The sequence below is a fragment of the Phacochoerus africanus genome, chromosome 7, assembly GCF_016906955.1.
Source record: "Phacochoerus africanus isolate WHEZ1 chromosome 7, ROS_Pafr_v1, whole genome shotgun sequence".
Taxonomy (NCBI): domain Eukaryota; kingdom Metazoa; phylum Chordata; class Mammalia; order Artiodactyla; family Suidae; genus Phacochoerus; species Phacochoerus africanus.
This window is the reverse complement of record NC_062550.1, coordinates 82,042,336-82,069,878: the sequence shown is the minus strand read 5'-3', so window position 1 is coordinate 82,069,878 and position 27,543 is coordinate 82,042,336. Positions and strand designations below refer to the sequence as shown.

The following is a 27,543-nucleotide window of genomic DNA, read 5'->3' as shown; positions in this document are numbered from 1 at the left end:
TTTCTAAAGACACCCCCAGAGTGAAGATCAGCTTTGGTCCTTTCTTTCCAACCTGTGTTCCTACTTTCACTTCATTGTGAATTCTGTAGATTTCTTTCTTTTGTGCCAGCTTGGTGATACATTTAAGATTAAATGTTGTTTAATTAAAATTGTTTCAATCGAGAGGGTCATTTGAGGTATTGAATCCACTGCACTGTTAGAAATGAAACATCGTTTTTAGAGGAGGTTGAGAGGAAGGTAATACAACCTTGACACACAAAATTCTTTGTCAATTGTTCCAGTTCCAACACCACTTGTCCTCAAATGTCCCCCACTTACATACAGAATGTATGCTGTTTGGGAGAAAGAAACATGGCAATAAATCCTTAATTATTACAGATCAAATGTCAACGTATAGTCTAATACCCTAAGATAACAAGTGATTAGAGGGGAGACTATTATTAATCACAAAGCAGGAATTGTGTCTCTTTACATTCAGGGCTCTAACAAGGAAGTACACCAGCTGTAGACACCAAATCAGCTTCTCTATCAGACTAGATTGCATGTCACAACTGACAGGGTGTGCGGTATCAGTCCAAAGTTTAAGCCTCATGGAATGGGGGAGATGCTAGGGGAGTGAAAGTGATGTAGATATATGTGTTTCCCCAGAGCTCCAGCTCCCAACATGGTGGAAGTGGTTCAATTACTTTAATCATCTCTAGGAAGCAATAGTGAAGATTCTGACATTTGCCTTTGGGATTCACTTCCAAGATTAAGCATAAGGTTCTTGGGAGGAGGAAGAGAGGACAGGGAACTGGGATACCAAGACTACTTCAAGGACACAGAATAAAGGCTCAGTTGCTGTAATTCACCGTTCTGGACCCAATATCCTGCTCAGTATCTCCATCCCAGCCCTATGAAGAGCCAATAGCTGGTGTGTTCATGACTGGGCACCTGGACTGCTTGCCTAAGTGTTCCCTCTTGACCCATCTGGACCCATGTTTTGGGAGAATATGGACGAGTGCTGGCAACTGGGATATTATTCTCCTTTCCGGGCAGGTCCAAGTGATAGACTCACTTGACCATCAGTCTTGACGGTCCTCAAACTCCCTACCACTTGACAGATGAGGAGCCTGGTGATGAATAGGGTACAATGGTGTATAAGGTAGGTGAGATAAACTGGGGAGCAGAGGGAAGGCAGGAAAGAAAGTTCTAGAAAGGAGTAATTGACTTGTCTGTGCAGAGAAGAAGGGTGTAGAGGAGGAGGGTTCAAGGGTAAAGCGATGGAAACCCTTGATGGTTTGGGCCTCTTCACCACATTTTTTTTCTGGGCTTGGCAGCTGGCACTCAGACGTCAGACAAGTTGGATACTCCTTCCTTCCCAGGTTCCAGAAACCCCAACTGAACAACACCTCTCCTTGAGAATGTGGGTTACAAGAAGGTCCGTGGTGGTGGTCAAGCTAAGAATTTAAGGGCTACTCTCTACTTCTAATTACCCAGAAATGCCCAACACACACTTTCCTGCTGGTAGCCACTGTCAGAAGAGCCTGTCCTGTTTGCCTATCTGGTTCCAACTGCTTGGGGACCTGTGGCATCAGACTATTGGCAGCTGTGGTCCCAGACACAGACCACAGTGAATTCCACCTGGATCTTGCCTTAGGCTATGCTTAAAAAAGCCAACTAGACCAAAGAATTTAGCTTCCCAGCCTTCAAGAGATTCTCACACACACATGATGTGCTTCCATTTCTCCACAAAGCAGAGGGAAGAAGAGGCACAGGGCGGCAGAAAGAGCCAGGCCTGGATTTTAAGGTAGTAGACTTGTTCTCTCTGATGTCTGCTTTGCAATCTACCACTTATGAACTTGAATGGGTCACCTAAACTTGCTGAAGGCTCTGGATCTAAATCCTGCTTCTCTGTTCTCTAGAGCAGAGGTCTCCATGGCAGGATATGTTACATGATCCATTAGATACAGGGGGACAGTATCAAAGTCTTCCTTTTTCATTTGCTCTTTTTTTTTTTTTTTTTAATTGAGCCTTAGGAGTTCCCACTGTGGCACAGGGGGTTAAAAATGCTGGAGTTCTCTTGAGACACAGTGGGTTAAGGATCCAGCATTAGGTTTGATCTCTGGTCAGGGAACTTCCACATGACATGGGTGTAGCCAAGAAATACATAAATTAATTAATTTTTTAAAAAAATTTTAAAGAAAAAGAGTCAACCACAATGGCTTGGGTCACTGCAGAGGTGCAAGTTCCATCTCTGACCTAGCTTAGTGAGTTAAAGGATCTGGCCTTGCTACAGTTGGTCACAGCTGTAGCTCAGATTCTCAGATCTCTGGCCCAGGAACTTCCATATACCCTGGGTACAGCCATTTTTTTAAAATTGAATTTTAATATGCTTAACATACAGATTAACAAGGCACCCTCACTTGGTCCTCTTATCGGAGGGTCCTGGGTCAGGTATGTTGAGAGAGGTATCTTTTTTTGTCTTTTGTCTTTTTAGGGCTACACCTGTGGCATATGGAAGTTCCCAGGCTAGGGTTTGAAGTGGAGCTACAGCCACAGCAACACCAGATCCAGGCCCTTTCTGTGACCTACACCACAGCTCATGGCAACACTGGATCTTTAACCCACTGAGTGAGTTCAGGGATCAAACCTGAGTTCTCATGGATACCAGTCGGGTTCATTATGGCTGAGCCACAACGGGAACTCCAAGTGAGGTATCTGAGTGCAAAGGAGTGCTAGGGGAGTCAGTAAACAGTTTCAAAAGTCTTAAGAACATCATTTGAAATATGAATTCACATTTATTAATGTTGGCAGTGATTCACACCTTAACTGTGTAGTTTGACTTGAAATGTGAGCTAATGCTAGACCTTAGAGTCATATACATGTATGGGGATGACTAATTTTTTTTTGCCAATAAGATTTTACAATCAATCAAAATGTTTAGAGACCAGGTCTTGGCTGTAAAACATGTGGATAATACAAAGCAACACAACACCGCTGTAATTCAGTCTGGGGCAAACCCTCTTGGAAGTGGAGATGGACACCAGAAACACCAATCTAAATGATGGTGACATCTTTAAAGACATAGGACAATGAGGCAAATGCAAAGAGAGGGGCATCCACACTCGGCGGTGTTTGTTCCACATGCTCAGGCCAGAGGCCAAAGGCAAGGGGAAGAGCTGTCAACAGCCACATATTTCTGGAGTTGAGGCCCCAGGGAAGAGTTGTTTAATGCATTCCTGGGCTGCTTACGGAATGTCCTTCCTGCTCTTCTGGAGAAAGAAGCAGGCAGGCCTAGGATGAGGCTTGCGAGGCTTCTGTTCACTGGTATGAAGAAAAGGAGATCATTGCATAATTGCCTTCTGTGGTGACTCTCCTCTGGGGCAAGAGAGCTTCTTGTGAAAACAGCCTTTCCCGACTGACCTCTCCAGGAGCGATGTGACACTAACGGCACTCTCAGCAATGTGACATTAATGGCACTCTCACCTGCTCCCGGGATACCTACTCCCACAACACAGAGCCTCTCCACTTGCCTCCCTCACCAGGCTCTCCCACAAGATCCTCCTCCCTAGAGGAGCAAAATAGGAAATCCCCAAGGGCTAGGGGACAGGGTCACTTCGCCTCCTCCTAGAGTGATTGTAGTTGCTGCAAAACTAAAAAGCCAAGGGTCCTTGTAGATGGGAAGGACCCTGAGCCCCTAGTTTATTCTGTTGGTCTCTATGGTTGGGGTTGGGGCTTGAAGACTCATCATTGTCTGCTGGGGTTTGGATGGGAGCCCAGCAAATACCTGGGAGCCTGGGAGGGCTCTGAGCTGCCTCTGCTTGGAGACGCAGGTGGGAGTCTACACCTTCCTTCGTCCAGCCCCTAGGCTCTGCTTTACCATGCCAGCAGACATGGTGTGCGGGCCAGCAGGCTGGCAGCCTAGGGCTCAAGGATGTGGGAGCAGGTGGGAAAGGCAAGTGCCAAAAGCCCCGAGGATGGAGACTGAGCTGGGCCACTGGGAATGGAGCCCTGGAGCCAAATGGACTTGGATTGAATAAACAATGGTGCCCTACTCTTTCTGGGGCAAGCTGAGTCTGTGGACACTCACTTCTTATGGCGTTTGCAATAAGTCCCTCACAAATGTCCTGTTCTGGGGCAGTCAGGATTTCTGAGATGCCATAAAGCTTCCTGAGGCTAAAAGAACATCCCCCGACCCACCCACCAACAAGCTGGAAAATACAGGAGCGTGGTAGGATAACAGCTGAGTTAGGCCACAGGGGTAAATACTGTGTGGATCCATAATGCCTCAGTGACTTAACCCTGACACTGGGGCCTGGGAGGTAGAATCCTCCAAAGCCTTGGAACCCCCAGGAGGTTCTGAGGGTGCTCTGTGTAAGCCAGGCTAGGCTCTCAAAGGCCTTTCTGTGAATCTCTTGTCGTAGGTTCTCAATAAGGGATCTCATGATAAAAGGGACTTGAATAAACTTTGGGTCAATTTGGTGGATCCCCAAAAGGAAGACAGAAAGACAAAAAAAAAAAAAAGAAAGGAAGGGAAAAAATATCAAAAACCTTAGAGGGCACCTCTTATTTTATAAAATGTATATCCGCCTAAGTGTACTAAGTCATAATAAAAACTTATTTCTTACTATGGGTTGTAGTTAAAACGTTGATAAACACTGTCCTGAGAAGACTCTTTTGTTTGGGTTGCCTTCATTGCTTACAGCTTCCATTTATTCATTCCATTTTCACCATCTGGAACATAAACAGAGCGAGAAGCTTTAACAAGGCTGAGAAAAGATAAATAAGGTCACCGTTCTGGTCTTATTTTTTTAAAATCTCTGAAACAAGACAACTGAGATGGCCTGGTGGCTTCTAGCTCTATGAATCCATGAGGCTGTGTCTCTCTGATGTCCTGCAGTTTGCTATGTGAGAGTCGTTCCTCCATTTTCACTAAACCCATAACCATAAAATATTTAAGGAGAAAAAAGGGACCTAAAAAAAGGGAAAAGCAAACAGTGAGATGGGAGTGCTCCAAAGACAGCTCAAAGGGCACACTTTTACCTGGAGAGCAACCTGGACGAGGTTAGGGTCTGGAAAGGGAGTAGTTCAGGCACTGGAGGAAGACAAAAAGAAGTTGATTAGGGATATACTGATGGAGCTGATGAGTACGGGGTTGGAGACTGGTCACATGTATAATCCTGCAAATCTGCCAAGCCTAGAACCTCTAAGTTCTCCAAGGCTGGGTTATCTAGGTTACGGTCCAACAGGTGAAAAGCCTATGGGTGTATTTTTTTTTTAAGAGGGAGTATAGAATAGTGTAGAAAGTGCAGCAAGAAGACATGGGCTCAAGTGGCTCTGTCACTCCCCAGCTGTAAGGGCTCTGATAACACAGCACATTGGTTGTACAATGGGGAGAATATTTTCTAGCCTGCCTGACTCAAGAGGTTATACTAAAGATCAAATGAAGAGTTATGAAAAGACTCTAAAAGCCAATTACTATGGAATACTTAGCACTCATCTCCCACCATTTTTATGATAAGGTTTCTGCTCAAGATGCCAGGTTCACCTATTTGGCCAATTAAGCACTACAAAAATGACTTTCAGGCGATCAGCCTCTTCCAGAGGCGTATGGAACTTTCTGAAACTGTCCGAAGGTGTTGGTTGTTAGAGATGTCCTCGTCTATTTTCCTGCCCAGTGAGAATCACTGCTAGCTTTCCCATGATTCTCTGATCTCTTTTTACAAGCCAAGAATCCATCCATCAGACTGGCAGGGCCTCCAAAGGGACACCACCTTTCATCTGTTTCTCGGAATAAACTGTCCATCCCAAGTTCAATCAAACACTCCTCTATTTTTTTGTTTTATCTTTCCAGAAACTGTCCATGACACTCCCTTAATGAACTATTCCAGTGGTTAACAAACTTCCCTGTTTGAAAGGGGTTTTGTTTGTTTTTGTTTTTTCTGTTACGTCCCAGTCAATTTCTCTTGATCCAGTTATTGAAAGTTTGAGAGAGGCTGGCTATCCTACAGTTTCACATAACTTTTAGAAATGGCTACAAGGCTATTGCAGCAGCAGGCTTGCTGAGCTCTAGTACTGCCCTTCATCCAATAGCTGTGTGATGTTGCGCAAATAACTTAACCTCTCTGTACCTCAGTTTCCCACCCTCTCAGCCTGTCCCTCTGAGCCACGGTTTCATCCTTTGGAGAAGGTGAATGGCAACATCTTCCCTGACTAAAAGGGGTCATCAACTGCTGGATGACTTGGTGGGCATCTCTGTTATGGGACATTTCACTGTAATTACTATTTATATCTGCACTCTCCCACTGGACAGTGAGCTCTAAGGAGGAAGCTGTCTTTTTTTCCGCGACCTCTAGCATCTAGAGCGGTGCCTAGCTCATAAGCCAAGGAAACGGAGATCTTAGCCAAGATTTTCTATGGAGAATTTTTGGCACCCACCTACAAGTCCAGGTCTCAGGATGCACTCCCTTCTCTTCACACCAGTGTCGGATGGGGTGGGTGGCTGAAGCTGGGGACTAGGGACCAGGGACGCTGAGACTAAGCTTTTTTGGACGAGGTTTTCGAAGGGGCCTAGAACGTGGTCAGACTCAGTCGCGCCCGAGGGGACAGAGAAGGGATGATGATACATCGCTATACTCCACTTCGGCCCCGTTTTCGTTCGCTATTTTATCCTAGCGTGTGGGATCGGGCTCAGCTTCCTGACGCTTAGCAGGAGTCACACGACGGTGGGCGGCGCCCGGGAATCCCCAAGAGCACGGAGAGCGCCGCGGAGGCTGGCTGCGCGCGCCCCCCAGAGCCCCGCAAACCGCGGAGAAGTCCTGGCGGGGTCAGCCCAGGTGGGGGTGACGCGCCTGAAGAGGCGTCCGCGGAGAGCTGGGCAGAAACATGGCGGCGGAGGGAGAGGGGAGGCCTCAGGAATTATCGCAGGCAGAATCGTGGCTCTGCACACACATAACCATCGAAAGCTCTCACGCACGAAGGGCAGAGCTTCCTTGCTCTATGGACGGCCGTCGTGGAGGACTACACTGGGCAGCCTCAGGCAACAGTGCAGCGGTTGAGTCCGAGTCAAGATGGTTGCAGCCTGAATGGAGCTCTCGGCAAGCGAGAACCGGACCTGTGGGCGGGGCCCAGAGGCGGGGCGGGGCCTGGGGCGGGGCCTTGCGAGGGCGGGGCCAGGTGCCGGGCTGTCTCTGCTTGTCAAAAGGCGGCCGCCGAGCCCTAGGCGCCGGGAGCGCGGAGCAGCGTGCCCATCCGCCGGACCAGGTGCGGACGTGGGAGCGGCGGGAAGCGGGGCGGGGGGTCCCCCAGGATCAGGATAGGCCGGAGGTGGAGGTGTCGGGGGTACTGGCCTGAGTGCCCAGGTGCAAGCGCTGGAGTCTGGGCAAACTTGGCGACTGAGATTTTGCCCTGAGGCTGGAGCACCGAGGGGACACTGAGGTCTGAGAAAGAGCCGAAGTTCGTGCCAGGTTGGCGAGGGGAGCAGCGACCCCCTCAGTGCTCAGCCGGCCGATCGCAGAAATGCTCCTCCAGCACAGTGCTCAGCACTTCGGCAACAAGAAGCATTTGTTTCCTTCTTCTGTCGGGCGCCTTGGCATGGACTGGAGGAATAAGAAAGGGAGAGATTGCCTCTCAAACAGTACTGAGGTCTTCTGGGGGTGGAGTGTGGTTAGCTTTGTTATCTTGTAGAACCCAGGTATGGTCCTCTGCGATGGTGGAGCCAGATCTTTTAAGTAGAGTTGGTTTTTCTCTTCTTTTCTTGACTTTTTTTTTTTTTTTTTTCTTAACCAATTATTTTAGACCTGGTTGACCCTAGTGCACTGGACTTATTTTTTTCAGAGGAGCTTGTCCATTGATGTTCAGAGGAAATCAGATACAAGCATCTAATTGAGGAGGGGGCTCAGGGAGTAGTTCTGTTTGGGGAGTGAGGGCCCCCACATCTGTGTGTGGCAGGCGAGGAGGATTTCAGGGAAGTGTCTAGGAGCGAACATCATATGGTATCTGAGAAGCAGTGGACACTGCGCTCTCCCCCCATGGACCGCTGAGGCTGAGACACAGGCTGCCTGGGCTGGGAGAGCCCTGGGTCTCTGAGCCCAGGCCCTTCCCGCATCTCCTCCTCCTCCTTCTCCTCCTTCTCCTCCTCCTCTTCCTCCTTCTCTGTGCGGTGAGTGAGTCAGCCTCCTGTCTGGGCTCAGTTGCAGCCAGAGGGGCCAGAGCCCAGGCAAGCAGTTGGGCAGGCATTTTCTGAGCATTGCAAAAGCTCTCCTGGGCAGAGTTCAGCTCTGCCCCAGCTCTCTGCTGGAAGTCTGGCTTCCTCATGGCCGGTGGTTACCATTTCTGAAGGGGACACCCAACACAGGGATGATTATGGGATGGCTGCAATATGACTCCAGAACGAGTTGCCTGGGAAGGGATTGTGGCTTTGTGGTAAATCCACATCTCTTATTCTCCTAGGATGAGGAGGTGCATCCCAGCATGGCAGACGTTTCTAGCCCCTCATTCCCTTTCTGCCTAGCTATCTTGTGAGCCGCCCATCTCTGTTAGGGAGCTGGGTGTGCACAAGAAATCAGGAAAGATTCTGGGATGAGGGAAGCCATGGTGTTGGCAAAAGTTTTAAGTCAGGCCAGGAAGTGGGGGTGGTTTGCTGAGGTGGAAATTGTTTATCTGGACACTAGAGCCTCCATTCTATAAACCAAGAGTGTCGGGGAACTTTTCTCATCTCTTCCCTGTCCTTGTGCTGGAGGATCCTTCTGGAATGGTGTCAGGGTTGCATGCAGCCAGACCTGGAGGTTTTTAAGACTGTGAATTTCTCTCTGGCTTTTGTTTTGGGTACTTCAGATCCTTGAGTAGAAGTAGGGGCCTCAGAGCTCCCGTCCCCCCTACTCAGTGGCCTCTGTGGACCCATTTGAGACGAATCCACCACAGGCTATGGGGCTGACTCAAACTACAAAAAAGCTGGGGAATTCACAATCTGTGCTCTGGCTTGGCCCCTCATCAGCCACGACTTGGACCCCTTCCAGGGTAATGGATAAGAAGGGAAGGAAAGTGAAAAAGGATAAGAAAAGAGGAGAGTGGGACGAGGCAGGAGAGAAGGAATAGGAAGCTTTCCTGAGTCCTCGCAGCCCTTCAGTCAAGACCATCAGACTTGACTTGTATAAATACTGTGAAAGGCCTGATGCTGTTTGAGGGGCCCTGGTCCCTTGTGTTTATGGTTTCTCAGTCTTCCTTCCTTATTCAACCTCAGAATTGATCTCCTTTGGGGACTGAGTCCCAGAGGAAGCACCAAGAGGACCTCTTGCACCCCAACCTTCCACTCCCAGAACAAATAGCCAGGGTCCAAAGCCGATGTCCTCCACATTTGGAGGAAGGCCTGGGGTCTGGTGGGCCAGACCAAGTGGTTATCCAAGACCGGAGGAGGACTTGCCGTTGCTCATTTCTTTACCCCACACCCTGGGGAGGCAGCAGCCATCCTGCCGGAAAACCAGAGTTTGCTAGAAACCTGCCGGTGCTTATGTCCAGCAGGTGGGTTCTGTGACCGAAGAGCCAGAGTCAGGAGCCCCTGGAAGTCCAAGCTGGCAGGCGATCCAGTGTGTCGCTGGGCAGGATGAGTTATATAGGGTTACAGCTTAACCTTGCCCAAGTCTGTCTTGGATGCAAGTCAAGAGAAGTGAGGAAGTGACAAGATTTGCCGAAAAGCCTGCTCTAGCCTGGTACTAGACCCTCCGAGGGATGACAGGGAGCAGGGACCCACCAGCCAGACAGGGCCTCCTCCCTCTAGATGGTCTGAGCCAGGGCCGGGCCATAGCCAGCGGCTCCCTCCACTACTGTCCATTTTCAAGGGATCCAGCTGGGTGAAAGCCAGCCCAGCTGTTGCTCTGAACCACTCAGGTCTTGCTTCTAGTTACGCTTTTCTCCGATGCTCCACGGACCCTCTCTTGTGTCAGTGCCCTCTTGGATGTGCTACAGAGAGTGACTATATAATTTATTGCCCACACTAAGAGGCTTTCAAGAGTGAAAGGGGTGTGATTAATAGTTATGTCGGGGAGTTCCCATCATGGCTCTGTGGTAATGAACCTGACTACTATCCACAAGGACACAGGTTTGATCCCTGGCCTCATGCAATGGGTTAAGGATCCAGCATTGCCATGAGCTGTGGTCACAGACATGGCTCAGATCTGGCATGGCTGCAGCTGTGGCTGTGGTTGGCAGCTGCAGCTCTGATTCAACCCCTAACCTGGGAACTTCCATATGCCATGGGTGCAGCCCTAAAAAGACCAAAAAAAAAAAAAAAAAAAAAAACCAAAAAAAGGTATCTCGGGACACTAGACCTCAATCAAAACTATTCAGGGCAAACTGGAACATCGAGACATTCTCGAGCATACCACTCCAGACTCAGTGGAGGTCACGGTGATGAGGGGAGGATGGGTGGAGGCAGGTTTAATGAAGAAAAGATGGGGAGGTGTTTGATGATGGGGGGAGATGGGGGCAGCTTGATCCTGAGGGTGGTTGCAACACCCCAGCCTGCTCTGTGGTGTTATTTCCAATCCCAGTCTCTCCCTGAGGGCAGGACCTCCCTCTCTTGGGACCAGCCTACCATTCACTCCCTCCCCTTCCCCGTGACTTCCCTTCACCCTTGACTTGTGACTGGCCTCACCTTTGGTTTTCCTGCCCCACCTGTACCTCAGATGGGGACAGGAAGGCCTGCCAATTCCCCTTCAGGTGGCCCTGGGGGCACTGGGATTTCTACTGGAGCCAAGATTCAGCCTCATGCTTCCTCTTCCGTCTTCCCCCAAATCGGCAAGCGGCCTCTTCATTCTGTCCATCCAGCTTCCCAGACCTTGAGAGCCACGCTCTCCAACAATAAAGTTCAGCATTAAGGCGAGTAAACAGCCAAGAAGGGAAGGGTAGTCAAACCTTGCTCATGTGGGTAAAGGGCACGGTCACCTGTAATCAGGTTCCAGGGAAATGACAGATAACGTGGAGGGCTGTCAGAGCCGCTGAGAGAAGGTGCATAGCCGGAGATGGAGCCGGTTCCCCTGGACACTGGAGTCTGACTCGTGGCTGTTGGGGAAATGGTCCAGGGTGGGGACAGACTGTTTCTTGCTCAACTCAGGCTATAGGCGTTGGTGGCGGCAACTGCATCCTGCCGTAGTGACATGTGGAAGAGAAACTGCCTTCCCATATGAAGCCTCGCTCCTTGTGGTCCAGATGGTCAGGAGGGGTTCCCTGGAGAGTCCCTGGGGGTTTAGCATCAGAGCGGCTGGGGTGCTGGGTGTGGGGGTGGAGTCTCCCTGATGACTGTGTAATGACTCCTATCTACGCTGGCAGGAAGGAAGTCATTCTCAGCTTCAGCAAGTGGAAAGGGCAGGTGAAGCCCTCTTGGGAAGTCCCGCCCTATGAAGTAACTTTTGTGGGGGGGGGGAGACCCCTTGGGGTGGCAGGAGGGGCAGAGGTGACAGGCTGGTAGGTAAATGGCAGGAGCCTGCAGCAGAAGCAGCAGACGCTCGGGGAGCTTGAGTGTGTGTCATGCTTTGGCAAACTTGCCAAGCAGGTCCCGTGCCAAGGAATAGACCCAGTAGTGTTCCCAGAACCAGATGCCACACAAAGTCCCCATTCTGCCCAGGGGAGAGTCCAGGTCCTGAGCAGGGCGTGGGCAGCTGCGCCAGCGGGAAAGTGGAGTTCGGGCAGGACCCAGCAGCCTGTTCCTGGGAAGCTGCTGCCTCTCACTGGCCTTCTGATGACAGGTTGAAGCTTTGAGGTGTTGTGCAAGGTGTGACATTCCAGGCACTGCGGGGCACCCAGGAGGCCCCAGGCTCTGCTGGTGACATGTCCAATGTGTGCCACCTGCTGGCACCAGAGATTCAGCTCCAGGAAAAGCTACTCAGGAACAGCGCTGAGATCAGTGGTACAGGTGGTGGGACCTGGACCTCGTGTGCCTGGCCTCCCAGACCTGTCACAGCCTGTGGGATGGGAACCCACACTGTCCTCCTTTTCCAGGAGAAACAGGCTCTCTCGGGGGTTGAGCAATGAGCCAAGGTGACACGGCTGGTGAGTGGGAATCAGGACCCTCACTGGGCCTGAATTAACCTCCTGGCAGCCTGCCACCTCTGCCCTCCTCTGCGGTCACAGGCATTCAGGGCCTGCCTCGCACAGAGTAAGCCTGCAGAAATGTTCCTGAGTGGCAGGCTTAGATTAATTAACCAGTTTGAACAAGCTGACGAGGGAGCAAGGTTTGGCCAAAGCACACTCTGGGGACAGTGGCCTCTCAGAAAGGGGCTCCCTCTGACAGCACCCTCAGGCCTCGTTGCCTCTCCAGCACCGTGGGGACCTTACTCGGGTAAACATAGCAAACAAGGACCGGAGAGAGCTAGCTCTGTGCAGAGAGATGGCCGGGATCAAGTAAGACTTGGATGGTCTGGAAGGCAAATAAGAAACTATCTTTCACTTTTAAACAAGCCACTTTATTGATAACCTTCTAAGTGCACCGAGGGGGGGGGGGAAGGCCATTGTTCTGTTGGCCACCTGGGGGTTCTTCTCACCTTGTTTACCTCTTCCCCTCCTGGCTATCCTTTGAGGGACACTGCCGAATCTACTCACCTGGAAGGAGAAGTGGCCTCTGGTCTCACCTGCCAGCCTCTGCCAGCCTCTGCCAGGCACTGTGCTGATGACTTCCCATGTCTCCTTTAATCTTCCCAGCTTCTCCTTGGAGTAAGTGCTGAGTGTTTTCTCCAGCATGTATATGGGAATCCAGGCTTTAAAGAGATGCCATGATCTGCCCCATGCTGTAAAGCCATGACCACAGCGCTGCACGGCGTGCGGGTGCTAGGTCTGGCTGTCCAAGCCACTCTAGGTGCCAGAGGCTGGAGATAGGTAGAAGGAGGAGAAAACCCCCAGCCGCCCCTCGGCTGGGGGTCCCAGGTGAATTTCTTGGTGAGTGATTGAAATTTTAGGCAGTGCTGTCAGAAGCTGTGCTAGCAGCCTTGCGGAATGGGAGAAACACTAGGTTTGAGTTAGACATGCTTAGATTCAGATTCTGGCTATGTCACACGGTCACAACCTTGGGCATGTTTCTTAATCTCTTGGAATCCGAGTGTCCTTATCTGTAAACTGGGATAAGAATAGCTCCCTGGTGGATTTGTGTGAGGGTTAGAGATGATACAAGCCAAGCACCTGACAGCAAGGAAGCCCCAGAAGAGCATTCAGCAGATAGGTGTTAAGGACCTACTGTGTGCCAGGCACTCTTTAGGATACTGGGAATTTAAGAGTGAAAAGAAAAGACTCTTGCAATTGTTTTCAAATTTGCTAGACCAGAAACTCATGGTGAGAGGTCCTTTTAGAATCCAGAAGTGGCTAAACTCAGATTCAGTAAGTTGATTTCTCTTGCCATCCTGTGTTAGCTGATGAGCTTGGAAAACTTGTTTCGCTTCTCTGGGACTCAGAGACTTCGATTCTTTTTGTTGATTTCTTTAAACTGTGAAACATATTATACAAAGAGCATACAATAGGCCTATGTATAGATTAAAGGATAGTATAGCATATCCTATACCCACCTCCTAAGTTCAAAGTGAAACATTTACAGACCCTTAAGAGAGTTCCCTGGTGGAGCAGTGGGTTAAGGCTCTATTACTGTGGCTCGGGTAGTTGCAATGGTTCGAGCTTGATCCCCGGCCTGTCAACTTCTGCATGCCACTGGTGCAGCCAAAAAAAAAAAAAAGCCCCCTTACCTTTTCCGTTTTGCATCCCCTTCCTCGCTCTCCACCACACTGTCTACTATTATGAATTTTAGTTGGTATCTCCTTGCTTTTCTTTGTAGGTTGTCATCTCTGTATGTTTTACAAAACAATATATTGTTGAGTTTTACATGTCTTGTGGTGTTTACATACATGCGTGATGTCTAGGATGCACGTTTTTCCTGTTTCTGAGACCCGCCCACATTGATGGGCACGGCTGTAGGTGAGTAGTTGCCCCTGCAGCATCGTATTCCGTACGAATAAGCTACAGTTTGTACATCTTTCCTCTTGTTGATGCACTTGGGGGCTGTTTCCAGTTTGGGGCTGTTTGATAAGCTAATACTGCTAGGAAGATGTCATCTTGTCCTCTGGCGCATGTACAGGGATTCCTCTAGGAATACCCAGAATGGACTTGTTGGGTCACATAAATTACACATAGTGATTGTACCAAAAACACTCCTTTAAGCAGCGGATAAAAGTTGCCATTGTCCCCCATCCTTTCAAACACTTCATATAAGACGCGATGAGCTTAAGTCCTTTAGGCTGTAATAATTGTATTGTCCTCAACCTAAGGATTTGGTTTCTAGCTTATGTGTGTGCCTGTCTGGTGTGTTGGACACAGACGGCCCTGTGGATGCCACAGCCTGACTCTGAGAGCCCTGAGCAGGGTCCCCGGGCTCCGTTGAAGCCCTTGCTCCCTGGGCTTCCGCTGACAGTGAGTGAGGGATCCTCTGGTTCCACATCCTCCCCAGCACTTGCCTTTCTGTTCAATTCAACCGAGAGGCTGATGTCTGGGCTGAGCACATATCAGGGGCTCAGTTAATACCTACTGAATTGCATTTTTGCCAAGTGGATTGGGAGGGACGTATATATCCCTGGGCATTGATTTTAGGCACAGGACATGGGAAGTATCAGAATCATGTGCATGCTAGCTAATCAAAACACCCGGGGATGGGGATAGGGATGGCATTTGCATCTGTCTGGGGCCTCTTCTTTTTCTTTAATGGCTGAACTGACAGTATATGGAAGTTCCCAGGCCAGGGATCAAATCTGAGCTGCAACTGTTGCAACACAGAATCCTTCAACCTGTGCCTCCACAGCAATCTGAGCTGCTGCAGTTGGATTCTTAACCAACTGCACCCCAGAGGGAACTCCTGTCCAGGGCTTCATGATCTTGTAAAGGTTCCAGCTGTGGTGAACTGAAGTTAATAGTCTCCATAAAACAGTTGTTCAGAGTCTGGCCTTGATCTTTGACCCTCTGACTTGTCCGATTGGAGATCAGGGGGCGCTGGAAGATGGGGTGAAGAGAACAGAGGAGGTGCCATGTGGAAAGGAGCAGGAGGCCCAAAGGGTCCCTTCCCTTCCAAGGGTTGAACATTCTGCCCCGGGGGGGAAGGAGGGTGCTGGTGTAAAAGGTGTTAGATATACTCAATGTCCTGGCAGCCACATAAACAGCCAGCTGCCCACCCACCCAGCCACCCACGGGACAAAAGAATGTGGCTGGCTGGCCAGCTGCATGGGCCACCCCAGCCCACAATCCTGTAATTACCCATCTAGTCTGTGCCTGTCAGCATGCGCCTCTGCCCTGGGCCTCATCTTGGTCACCAGGCCCATGCTGGGCTCAGTGGCAGGGCCCCACCTACCCTTCAGCCACCGCCACCTCCAACTCTGCCTCAGTGTCTCTCTCAACTCCACCCTTTGACCCTTTCGAGGTTAAGATATCATGTAATAGCTGCTAATCAGGTCGTGTAATAGGAAACCAAATGGTGACTATAACTTCATACATTCCAGGCCCTGTGTTAAATGTTTTTCTTGCATCTTCTCCCATATGCCTCTCAATAACCCTGAATAAGATTGTTATTCCCACTTTACAAAAGAGGAGATTGAATTCAAAGAAGTTAAGAGGCAAAGTTTCTTTCCCAAAACTTGAGAGCTTAAATTCAGGTCCTCTGAGACGAGCCTCACCTGCCTGCTGCCCCTTCTGCATAGTGTCCCCGGCGTCCTTCACCCTGTCTCCACCCCACCCTCTTTCCTGTCGGAGGAGGGTGGAAGGAGCAGTAGGTGGTGCCTTTGGAGGGTGAATGGGACAGTTCCAGGCTGGCTAGGATGATACTGGAAAACACCTTCAGGGCAGAGTTCTTTGTTCCAAAAGGCTCTGAATTTCCGGACTTCTGCCAGACGCGGGAAGTTACTTCTGCCCAGCCTATTTGGCAAGCGCACCGACTTCTTGGGTGCCATGATGTTAAGAAGTGGGGGATGGGCTGCCTCGGGTAAAATTCCATTTGAGTGAAGGCGCCATCGAAGAGCCGAATGGCTTTGTTGAAATGGAATTATGCTAACCTGGGTGCAGTGGAAGAACTCTAGGATGCAACTTGAGAAATTGGAGGTGAAATGAAGTAATGCACTCTTGATCATCTCTGAGTTAGGCTCTGGGAGGGTTTGGAGCATAGGAGAAGAATCAGATGCACCCCGGTTCCTTCGTGAATGCCCTGCTCCCAGGTGGTTGGGCAAGGCTGGGAGGGGACAGGGTTGGGCTGTTCAATTGTTCCCCCCGACACCTGTGCTGTGAATCCTTGAGAACAAGTCTGAGCCCCATCTCTGAGGTGTCACCACCCCACACAATACCTAACTCATCACAGACATACTCAATAGATGTTTATTGGGTGGAAATACATTTGTTGATAGACCGGGTCCCCTAAGCTGGAAAGGAGAGTTGAAGGACAGTCTCTTTGGGGACAACACATCCTTAAAAAGCTAGGCAGCAACTCAGATGAATCCTCGAAGTTATGGAACCGATTGTGCATAATAACACTCGCCAACACTCTCTGAGCCGCTGCTGTGCCTGTGCTGAGTACTTTACACACGTTATCTCGTTGAATCCACACCAACGAATCAGGGAGGTATTGTTATTCTTCTCCTTTTACAGGTGAGGGAACAGGACCTCAGAGAGCTCAGGTCAGTGTTTCTGGTCATACAGCTGGAGGGGAGGAAAGGCAGGGTTTGCAGCCAGGCAGGCTGCCTCCAGTTTTATCTCTAACAATCTCCCCACAGCAGAGCTCGGCTGCTGCAGGGGCCTGGGTCCGGGGACCAGGGCCAGGTGGGTAACAGTCAGTGCAAACCCTGGCAAGATGGACTGGAGGCCATAAGCCTGCTCTGGAGAGGCAGCACCGCCTCAGGCCAGCAGGATTGCCATTGGAACTACAGTGCAGTGTGGCCAGATTATCCAGGTTTTTGCTTTGTTTTGTTTTTGCCTCCCTGAGCCAGAGATCAGATCCCAGCTGCAGCTGCCACAGCTGTGGCAGCTCTGGACCCTCAACCCTATGGATCCCTCAGTGTGTCAGGCTGGGATCAAACCTGCGTCCCAGTGCTCCAGGGACGCTGCTGATCTCATGGCACCACATTGGGAACGCCTATCCAGGTTTTTTGTTTGTTTGTTTGTTTGTTTGTTTGTTTGTTTGTTTTTTAGGGCCATGCCTGCAGCATGTGGAAGTTCCCAGGCTAGGGGTCAAATTGGAGCTACCGCTGCCAGCCTGCACCACAGCCACAGACACACCATATCCATGCCGTGTCTGTGACCTACACCCCAGCTCACGGCGACACCAGATCCTTAACCCATTAATTGAGGCCAGGGATCAAACCCACGTCCTCATGGATACTAATCAGATTTGTTTCCACTGAGTCACAGTGGGAACTCCTCTCTCTATGTTTTTTAAACACTGACGATGAGTTTAAAAATGTGTAATCACTGGTAGCGATGGGGGCAGATGAGAGACAGAACTCATCCACGGTCAGGTTTAGCCTGCAGGCCTTCCATGTGTCCTCTGGAAGTTTCTTTCTTTTAACAGATGACTGTCACATAGAGGGGGAGCAGGACAGCCCTAGTTTATATAGAAGTCCTTACTAAAGGCACGAATGATCCCTCTCCTTGGGTACCCCTCCCCGTGCGTGCTGATACTGTATAATGCGGGGTGTTTCTTTCTGGAGCATTCTAATGAGAGCTTTCTGTCTGATGATATTCCATGAACGAATCCTGCGCTTTCCTCCTTCTCTCTCTCCCTCTTTCTTTCCTCTCCTTCCTTCATCCCCTCCTCTATCTTCCCAGATATTTTCCGAGAGCTATTAGAAGGAACGTTCTATGTTGAGAAAATCCAAAGGAAACTCATGGTCAAAGCCAAGTTCTCTAGACTCGAAAGTGAAGTGGGATTTGGGCCGGGGCTCTGTTGGCAGTGAATGATGCTTATCCTGTGGGATAGGAAACTCTCTCCGCCTGGTGGGCTGTCCCGACTGGGACACCTTGTGCCGCCAGCTCCGTTTAATGCTTCAGAATATCTTCTCACAGGCTTGCACTTGATTCCCGAATGCGGGCCTCCTCCCGCCTCTCAAACCCCTGGGCGAGGAATAGCAAACTACTAACGAACATGGTTATGGAGGATAGTTTTTTTATAACACTCTCGAAATACGTCATCTCAGCTGAAACAACCATCTCGTGAGATAGGCAAATGGGTAAAAGGCCCTTTTTGGAAGCCGGGTAAAGTAGCGTGTGTAATTCTTTTCCTTCCATCCCGTAAGAGAGCAGTAGCCGTGGAAGAGTGAATCCCGGTGTGCAGGGAGCCCCTGCCCACCTCCCAAGCCCGAACCTGCTTCCCTGCTGCTCTCATGCCTCACCTGAGGTGGAGAGGGGGGCAGGGGGAGCAGGGGGGCAGCCAATAAGTCTGGAGCCCCTGGCTAAGGTCTCCGCCTCCCTGAGAGTCCTGCTCAGGGGAGTGGAGTGTGGGCATGGGTGGCCCTCGACCAGCCTCCCCTCCGCGTCTTCCCCCGCTACCTGCCACCCCGAGCTATTCTTCCTGAACTTGGGCAGAAAATAGCTCACTCAAGAGAATTATTTTTGTGTCTGTTAAACTTCAATCCTGGGCTACTGAGCAGCCTGGCGGCAGAATTGTTTTTCAGGTCAGGGGGAGTTCTGGGAAAAGTGAAGGGTGGAGGAGCAAAGAGGAGACAGTGGGTGGAGGGGCACCTCCTCTCCCTCTCGGGGCCGTGATGGCCACAGGCGCCGGCCTTCTTCCCTAGAACGCTGCCCATCGGGGCTGCCTGACGAGCAGCTACTCCAGCTGACCGTTTGGAGCCCATGCAGCCAGCTGGACTGGGGGTTCCCTCGCAGCTCCTTTCACTGAGTGCAGGCTCTGAGCTGGTGCATTAAATTCCTTCTCCAGGAGTACCTGGTGGTGCAGCCAGTAAAGGATCTGGCACTGTCACTTCAGCAGCTTGGGTCACTGCTGTGGTGTGGGGTACGATCCCTGGCCCAGGGACTTCCACCTGTCCTGGGTCTGGCCAAAAAAAAAAAAAATATATATATATATATATATATATATATCATTCTCCAGAGATATTTGCCTCTGCCTGAGGGAGTGTTGAGTGAAGGGAGTGGAAATTGTGTCACCACATGGGGAGGCCCAGGTGGGCAGCTTGAGGGAAGTGGGGGAACAGCGGACAGCTGACTGTCGAGGGGGAAAGAGACGCCCCCCCCCACCCCACTCCGGGCCCGGACAGCATGAATGCTGCTCTGTGCCCGCATCTGTTCCATCTTTGCCCCCGGGTACCAAAGAAAAGCAAGGAAGAGGAAGATGGCCAAAGGATAGGGTTGGGGAAGGGGGGTTAGATTGGAGAGGGTTCATGGGTTAGGACAAAGGCCACTATTTCCTACCACTTTGTGGCCCCGGGGACGAATCCTCCAGGGGTTTGGCTGGAAGCATTGAAACTAGAGGGCTGACTTCAGTGGCGGCTCTAACGGGAAGGCTGAGCTCATGTCACGTCATGGGCAGGCAATGAGCCTGGCCATCGGGACTCAGCGTATGGGCTGGCATGTGCCCACACATGCAGGGGACTTCCCCTATGTGTCCATGAGGGGGACGTCCCCCATGGGGCACGTTGCTTGTGACCATCGTCAGGCGGGTGGGGGGCAGGTCCGGGGACCAGTCGGCTGTGTGGTAACTCAGCTCTCCCAGTGCCCGGCAACTGTATCTGGCCACCCTGGACAGGCTGGGGCGTTAAATAGGATTGACTGGTGATGTGTGGCTGAGCTGTTCACAATGTCCATCTGCCCCCGTCACTTTTCTCTCATAAGATGTGTTTTCTCCTTCTGCTGGGCTGGGATTTAGCAGAATTCTCTCCTCTCCTCTCCCTTCCAGCTCAATTACTGAGGGTCTCCTTCCCAGGGTAAAGCAACCCCCGCCTCACCCCACTGAGGCAGAGGAGGCCCGCTGACCTGGGGGCCCTTCCTCCACGAGCCATTGGGAAGGAGGCCCAATTTTTCTTCCTTCCCAGTGCTCCAGGTCCATTCAGGACGGAGTGGGAAGCCGAATGGAGTCTGAACGTCTTCCGTTTCAAAATACCGTTGCAATCATTTAAAATTTCTGGTATCTGAAGTTCCCATCGTGGCTCTGCAGGTGAAGAACCTGCCCAGGATCCATGAGGATGCAGGTTTGATCCTTGGCCTCACTCAGGGGGTTAAGGATCTGGCATTGCTGTGGCTATGGTGTAGGCTGGCATCTGTAGCTCAGATTCGACCCCTAGCCTGGAAACGTCCATATGCCGTGGGTGCCGCCTTAAAAAGACAAAAAGAAAAAATAAATCAAATTCCTGGGATTCAAGCCTCAATGGGTTTATTAGAAGTCCTCGGTAGAGGGGAAAAAAATGGAATTTTCTTCCTGGTGTCCTCTCTCTCCCTCCAGCCCATATGGAAGCAGTTTCTCTGCCTCCACCACGCTCCTTCCCTTTTGCCTCTTAGCCTTTCCAGGGTCACCCAGAGCTGGGGGCAGCCGGGAGTCCAGGCCCACTGAGCCAGAGCCAGCCCAGTGTTCAGCGTCTGGGTTGCGGCCATGGCGGAGCCACCGTGCTGCCAGGGCAGCTGCAGCCCTCACTGCCACCTCCTGCCTCCAGCCCCCTGGCCTTTGCCAGCCATTCCCGGCATGTTCCCTCCTGCTGCCTGCAGTGAGGGTGGGAGTGGGGCGAGGAAGTGCCCCGGCTGCTGAGCTAGGGTCCCACCAGGGGCAGAACAGATGCAGGATAAGGCCTGAATGGCGGAGGAGGTAGGAGAGTGAAGCACCGGGTGAGAGGGAAAAGGACGGGCAACGGGCCCCCTGGATCAGGGAGGAAAAGTCCAGATGTGTCGCTCAGCTTGTTGCGGAGAGACTAGAACAGTCCATTTCTCCCCACCCAAGCAGCCAGATTTTTGGAAGCCACAACCAGTGGGTGGGGTGGTCAGTTTCTCCCAGTTCAGCAGACATGTGGCTTTTTGTTCAGGGTGGAGCTTTGGGATTGAGAGCGGACTTCTTGCCCTCCATGGTGCCCCTCTGGGCCTTGGACGCTCTGGTGACTGTACTAGCAACAGTAACTGCTCTAATAATGCGAGCGAACCCAGAAAGCTACCAAGCGCCAGGTGCCGTGCTGAGTGCTATGCAGAGATCTTGGTGCCCACAACAGCCCTGTGGCCCAGACACTCTCACGTCCTCCTTCGTCGATGAGGACACGGGGATGGGCTTCAGAGGAAGCTGGACAGTAGTCAGGTAGCCAAGGGTGTGTGGCTGGCCAAGATAGTGGTGGAGGTGAGCAGGGGCTCACACGCCAAGGATCCCAGCTATCTCGCTCAGGCTGGCAGGACCTGGGGCTTGGCTACTGACCTTTGTCACACAGCAGGAAGCGTCTGAGTGATTCAGAGATGGCATTGATCCCAGAAGGCTGGCCAGAGTGGACTGGGGTGAGGGGAGATGGACCTCCAAACTGTCTGCCTGAGCAAGGGTGAACTTGGGCCTACACGAACTTGGGCTGGGGGGAACTGGCAGTAAGAAAGATGTTTAGTGGGGTTCCTTTTGTGGCTCAGTGGGATAAGAACCCGACGTGGTGTCTGTGAGGATGCAGGTTCAATCCCTGGCCTCTCTCACCGGGTTCAGGATCCAGTGTTGCCACAAGCTACAGCGTAGGTCTTGATGCGGCTCGGATTCTGTGTTGCTATGGCTGTGGCTTAGGCCGGCACCTGCAGCTCCGATTCAACCCCCAGCCCAGGAACTTCCACATGCCGCAGATGCAGCCCGAAAAACAAACAAAAATAAAACAAAATAAAATAAAAAGATGCTTAGACTGGGCAGAGGCCATGGGGCACTAGAACCTGGGCTTGGGAATTGCTTAGGAGAAAGACACAGCTCTCTCCTGTTATCCTGGAGCCATTTTTTTTTTTTTTTTAAGAAAATCAAGGAAATCCCCGTTTCACCATCAGTTACATCGGCAATCCAGGGGTTCAGGTGACCCCAAAGGAGGGCTTAGATCTGCTCTCCCTGCATTCTTGGGGCTCTCCCTGTGAGCTGCCTCAGTTTCTATTCTGTGGTTTCCAAGTCACTGGACAAAGAGGCTCCTTGTCCAGTCAACTTTCACCTGTCGCAGGGACGAACTCTGACCCCAGTATCCCAGGACAGCCACCCAGAGGAGGGGAAGGGCAAGCCAGGTATATCCAGCTTCCTCTAAAATATTCCCTGACTATCTTTTGAGTCCTCATCCATTTCTTCAGGCTGCAGAAACCAGAACCAGGAGCTGGGCTTGGTCAGGTTGGAACCAGTGGGTACCCTTCACCCACTGCTGCTTTTCTGCATTGCTTATAAGGATGGAGCCAATGCTCGCTGGTCTCCCTCCGTCCGCATCTGGGCCTCCTCTGTGGCTTGTTTCGCCCCTGCCTCACTCTGTGCCCCAGGAAGCTGCTCAGACTGGTGATGGGAGGTCTGAGGACCCGGCCAGGGTGGAGGTGGAAAAGCACCCTCCCTGCCTGCGTGGCCTGCGACCATTCACTTCCCCTCTGGCGGTCACAATTTCTTCAGCCATAAAACCAGAGAGATTGAGCTGCAGCTTACAAACCGTCTGGTTCCCTGTGCCTCACCGGCCACTGTCACTGCCCACGCTTTCCAGCAGTGACAGGGCACGGCCTGCCCTGTTACCTGGAGAGAAGTAATCAACCCAGAAATCTTGTTGACAAAGCTGAGGGCTGAGTTTCCACTGGAAAAAAGCAGCTTGCAGGAATAATTATCTTGTTGATAAGAAGTGGAAATATATCTAAGTAAGCTTTGTATCTTTGGCCCTGCTGCCTGAAGCCACACAGGTTCCACTTCTGAAGCTGCCAGTGCTCCCATGAGTGACAGGACAGTCTGCCAAGAAAAAGTCCTGATGAATGGCCAGTAGAGTGGGAGTCAGTAGCATGACTTCTATGGAGTGACCTTGACACTGTAAGAGGTGTCAGCCATGACCTTTATCAGGTCTTCAGGGGTGAGGTATAATTCCCGAAGGATGAATTCGGCACCTCCAGGGAGTTCCCTGGTGGCTCAATGTGTTAAGGACTTGGCATTTTTGCTGCTAAGATGCTGGTTCAAGCTCTGGCCCGTCATGTGGGAACTTTCACATGATGCCGCTGCAGCCAAAAAACAAAAAGCAAACAAACAAAAAACACCCTCAGGGGTAACCTTCTTCCTGTGACTGCTGGGTCATCAGCCACTGAATTTCTCATCCTTCAGTCAGTTGTTGAATAGTTTGGTCCACCTCCAGCGTGTTCTTAGAGCTGCATTGCTGGGGGCCAGCCTCCCCTGGAAACAACAGAGCCAAGGCGGCGAGAGCAGGCAGGCTTGGCAGGGCTCACACAGCTATTCTCTCTTCCACCGGCCCCTTTTCTTGGGCTGGAGACCATTCTCTCCAGGTGAAGCCAAGGAGGCAGAGGCTGTCCATGCTCACCACCCTCTCTCTGCCCTTGTGGGAATCACGGTCATATCTGGGAAGTTTACAAAATCTAAATCAGCATTAAATGTAGCCAGCCTAGCTCCCTCTGCTTCTCCCCTGAAACCTTGCTCACATCATACATCAAGCATCTCTGTGGAGTTACCATTGTGGCACAGCACAAATGAATCCAACTAGTAACCATGAGGTTGTGGGTTCGATCCCTGGCCTCGCTCAGTGGGTTAAGGATCCAGCGTTGCCATGAGCTGCAGTGTAGGTCGCAGGCGCGGCTTGGATCCTCGGTTGCTGTGGCTGTGGCGTAGGCCAGCAGCTGTAGCTCCGATTCGACCCCTAGCCTGGGAACCTGCATTATGCTGTGGGTGCAGTCCTAAAAAGCAAAAAAATAAAATCTTTGAAGGTTTTTTTTCTATTTTTTTTTCATGACAGATTTCCAGCAGATGAGGAATGGGCTTCTTTTTCTAATGTGCATGGTGGTGGCCATGTGGTGGCCCCACGGACCCCTCCTCCAGAGACCCTGTGGGAATAGCCTAGGAGGTTCATCTTAGGTGGCTGCAAAGAACTTGCCTAGGACCTGTGGTTGACAAATATAGGGGCTCTTTCATCTGTGCATAATGAAGAACTTTCTAAGCATAGAGCCATCCAAAGCATGTGGATTGCTGTGGGAAATTGTTCTCCAACAGAAAAGGTATTTAAGCACAGCCTGGAAAACTGGCTGGAACATTACAGAAGGGATTTAAGTTGCTTAGACTGTGCGGTAAGTTCCCTTCCAATCTTGAGATAGTCTGAGATGACTGATATCCATTGGGGTTTACTTTGGACCTTGCAGTCTTCAGAAAATCATTTCCAAACATTCTCACCTGTATTTAAAGTGTGTGTGTCGGGGTATTCCCTTTGTGGCTTAGTGGTAACAAACCTGACTAGTATCCATGAGGACGTGGGTTCAATCCCTGACCCTGCTCAGTGGATTAAGGATCTGGCATTTTGCCGCGAGCTGTGGTATAGGTCAAAGAGGTGGCTCGGATCTGGCATTGCTGTGGCTGTGGCATAGACTGGCAGCTGTAGCTCTGATTCGATCCCTAGCCTGGGAACTTCTATATGCCATGGACGAAGCCCTAAAAAAATAAATAGAGAGAGAGAGAGAGTGTGTGTGTGTGTGTGTGTGTGTGTGTGTGTGTGTAGGAACCGGGAAGATGGTGGCAGAAGAAAGCATTGGGTCAAGTTCAACTCTACAGTAACTTTACCCTCTTCTTGCACTTGCCTTTGTTTTTCACTCTGTTCTCGCTCAGTTTCTTCTGAGAGGTAATACCGAGACTGTTCTGAAAAGGCAGTGTGAGTATACCTTGTAGATGGGAATGTGAGTGTACGTTGGGGGTGGCGGAGGAGGAAGATAGGGTATCAGCTCAAATGGCCACACCGCTGCTGTGCCTAAGTCATATAGACTATAGACGAAAGAGCCGAGAAGTCAAAAGGCGGGTAGGTCACACAGTGTTTATCCGTCTGTGGGCAGAGCTGCAAAGATGATGAAATGAGACCAGCAAGCAAAGCGCACACGTGCATAAGCACGTAGGCAAGCGGGGCTGGTGTGCGCACAGAACCATCTGCTCCAGAGAGAGCCCCACGTGTGCTTGACTCCGCGTGCGCCAGTTTTAGGAAGATGAGGAATTTTCTCCCCCTCTGCTGGGAAATCACTTAGCTTTCCATTTCTTCCTAGAAGGAGGAGGAGCTTTGAGTCATTGTCCACAGTTAGAAAGCCCGTTTTGGAGTTCCTGTTGTGGCTCAGTGGGAGCGAACCCGACTAGAATCCATGAGGACACGGGTTCCGTCCCTGGCCCAGCTCAGAGGGTTAGAGGATCTGGCGTTGCCGTGAGCGGTGGTGCAGGTTGCAAATGCGACTTGCATCTGGCTTTGCTGTGGCTGTGGTGTAGGCCTGTCTAACTCAATCCCAGCCTGGGAACCTCCATATGCCTTGGCCGTGGCCCTAAAAAGGAAAAAAAAAAAAGGAATAGAAAAGAAAGGGTTTTTTGTGTGTGTGCCCTTTTGGGACCCCAGTCCCAACCCTGCTGAGGGGTCCCTCTCCTTGGCGCCCAGTCTCCACAGGACCCAAAGGGGCCACGTCACTCCTGCCCTTCCTGCTCCTTAGCGCCTGAGGGTGAGGGGCTCCCCCGTAACTGTGGGGGTCGGGGAGAATGTGCAGTGAGGGAATCTCACGTCCTGAATAGTCTTAAGGGCTCGTCATGATGGAATTTCAGCCTTGGAGTTGCACACTTTCAGAGCTGGAAGAGACCTCACAAGTCAGACCTCTGTCCACCCTTGGTCCTACGGGAGTCACAGCTTTACGGGGCCCAGCGAATGCAGTGGAGCTAAACTGGGCCCAGCGGCACTCAGATCCCTGTCTTGCCAGGGCTCTGCTCGGGACACCCCACGAGACTGCCCTGGGCATTCGGCAGAAGCCACTGGAAGATGGGGTGCCTGTTGTGTGAGCCGAAGGGCAGACGTGTGGGAGAGGCAGTGGTTGTGGCTTTTGATGACTGGAAGGAAACACGCTGCCTCTTCATTTCTTGCTAAGGCAGGGTCGGGTCAGTCTAGGGTCAGGCGCGGGCAGGGGTTTTGGTGTGGGATGCAGACCCCGGAGGAATGAAGCCAGGGGCTTTCGGCAGAGCTGAGTTCCACCTCCTCTGCTTCTCAGAGGCTCCAGTCTAGGGGGTTGGGTATTTCTAAAGCAGGGGCAGCGGGGGGTGGCTCTGGGGACAGCCCCAGGAAAAGCAGTGGGATGTGCTTATACTCAGAACGTGAATTGGGGGTGGGGGAGTGTATGACGTGGCAAAGAAAGGCAGCATTCACGATTTTTTTTTTTCCACTTCTTTTTTGACACTGTGTCCTTGGCCCACTTTCCATGTACTCGGACCCATACGCCTAATCTAGGGTAGTCTTCCCTGAAAGGACTCTCCGGCGGCGGTGGCGTAAAGTTGTGTGGGGAGGAGAGGCCCATCTGCTGAATGGGGTTTTCCTGGCTCGGAGAGGCTGGCTGGCAGAAGGGGGGTCCTGGGTGATTTGGGGAGCCTCAGGAGAAAAAGCGCTGAGATGTTCTTCCATCACGGCCTGGGGATCACCCAGTCCGTTCCGCTCTGACTCAGCAGAAGTGAGGGGCGCCCAGGCCTCAGGGTCAGGGAATGACCCGACTATCTCTCTTAGGAAAGGCGGCAGAGAGGAGACTTGGGGATCGGCCATCTTGGTTCCAATCCAGGCTTCTCTGTGCCTCAGTTTCCCTACACCTAAAATAGCGATAGTAACAGCTCCTGCTTGTGAGGTTGCCTTGAGGATTAAACAAGTGAATGCACGCACAGGAGGCCCTTGGCGCAGGGCCCAGCGCTAGTGTCCGTGCTGGTGATGGAAGCCAGAGGGAAGAGTCGGCAGGAGGCAAGGAAAGCCCTCGGGCATCGCAGGCAGCCTGTCCTTGTTTGGCCCCTGGCCACCACCACTGGCCTGGACACGGGACTCTGGGCAAGTCACTCAGTGCTGTGAGGTTTGGTTTTTCCATCGGGAAAATGGGAGTGCTTCTCACCTCACAGCCCCAGTGGGGAGCTTAGTAGGTTGGCACGTAATAGATACTTACACTCCTCTTTAAGCTCAGGGGTGGTGGTCTTTCTGGCTCTCAGCTCTGACTTCTGACTGTCTTAGGGGTTGAGGGCAGGAAAACAGTGGTCATTTCCGGGCCCACTTGCTCCTCCCCTCAGCCTTCTCGAGGAGCCAGCTGAGAGTCTGCGAAATTGCTAAGGCCATGGGGTAGGATCCAGAAGAGCCTGCTTGGCTGGGGACCTTGGACAGTTCAAGCAGAGGGAGCAGAGGAGAGTCTGGCTGGGGGGCGAGTAGCAGCATGTCCGTCCTCAGCCAGTCCCCCTCCCCTGCCCACGGTCCTTGGCAGTGGGCCAGCCCAGTCCCAGTTATCCCAGTCTGGGCCACTGGCACTTTCCTCAGATGTTCCTTGGGGGCAGGCAGATGGGTCAGTGGGCTGCCGGTTCTAGCACCAGGCCCAGGTCTTGGACGCCTCTTGGTCCCCACCCCCACCCTT

At 51.6% G+C, this 27,543-nt stretch overlaps 1 protein-coding gene across 1 annotated transcript in view; it reads left to right on the top strand.

Moving 5' to 3' along the window:
- The first annotated feature begins 7,178 nt into the window (after nucleotides 1-7,178).
- Nucleotides 7,179-27,543, top strand: part of VDR (vitamin D receptor) — a 61,646-nt gene continuing 41,281 nt past the window's right edge. The window contains exon 1 of the mRNA XM_047788074.1: nucleotides 7,179-7,245. The gene's annotated coding sequence lies outside the window, so the exon portion shown is untranslated. The remainder of the gene's footprint in view (nucleotides 7,246-27,543) is intronic.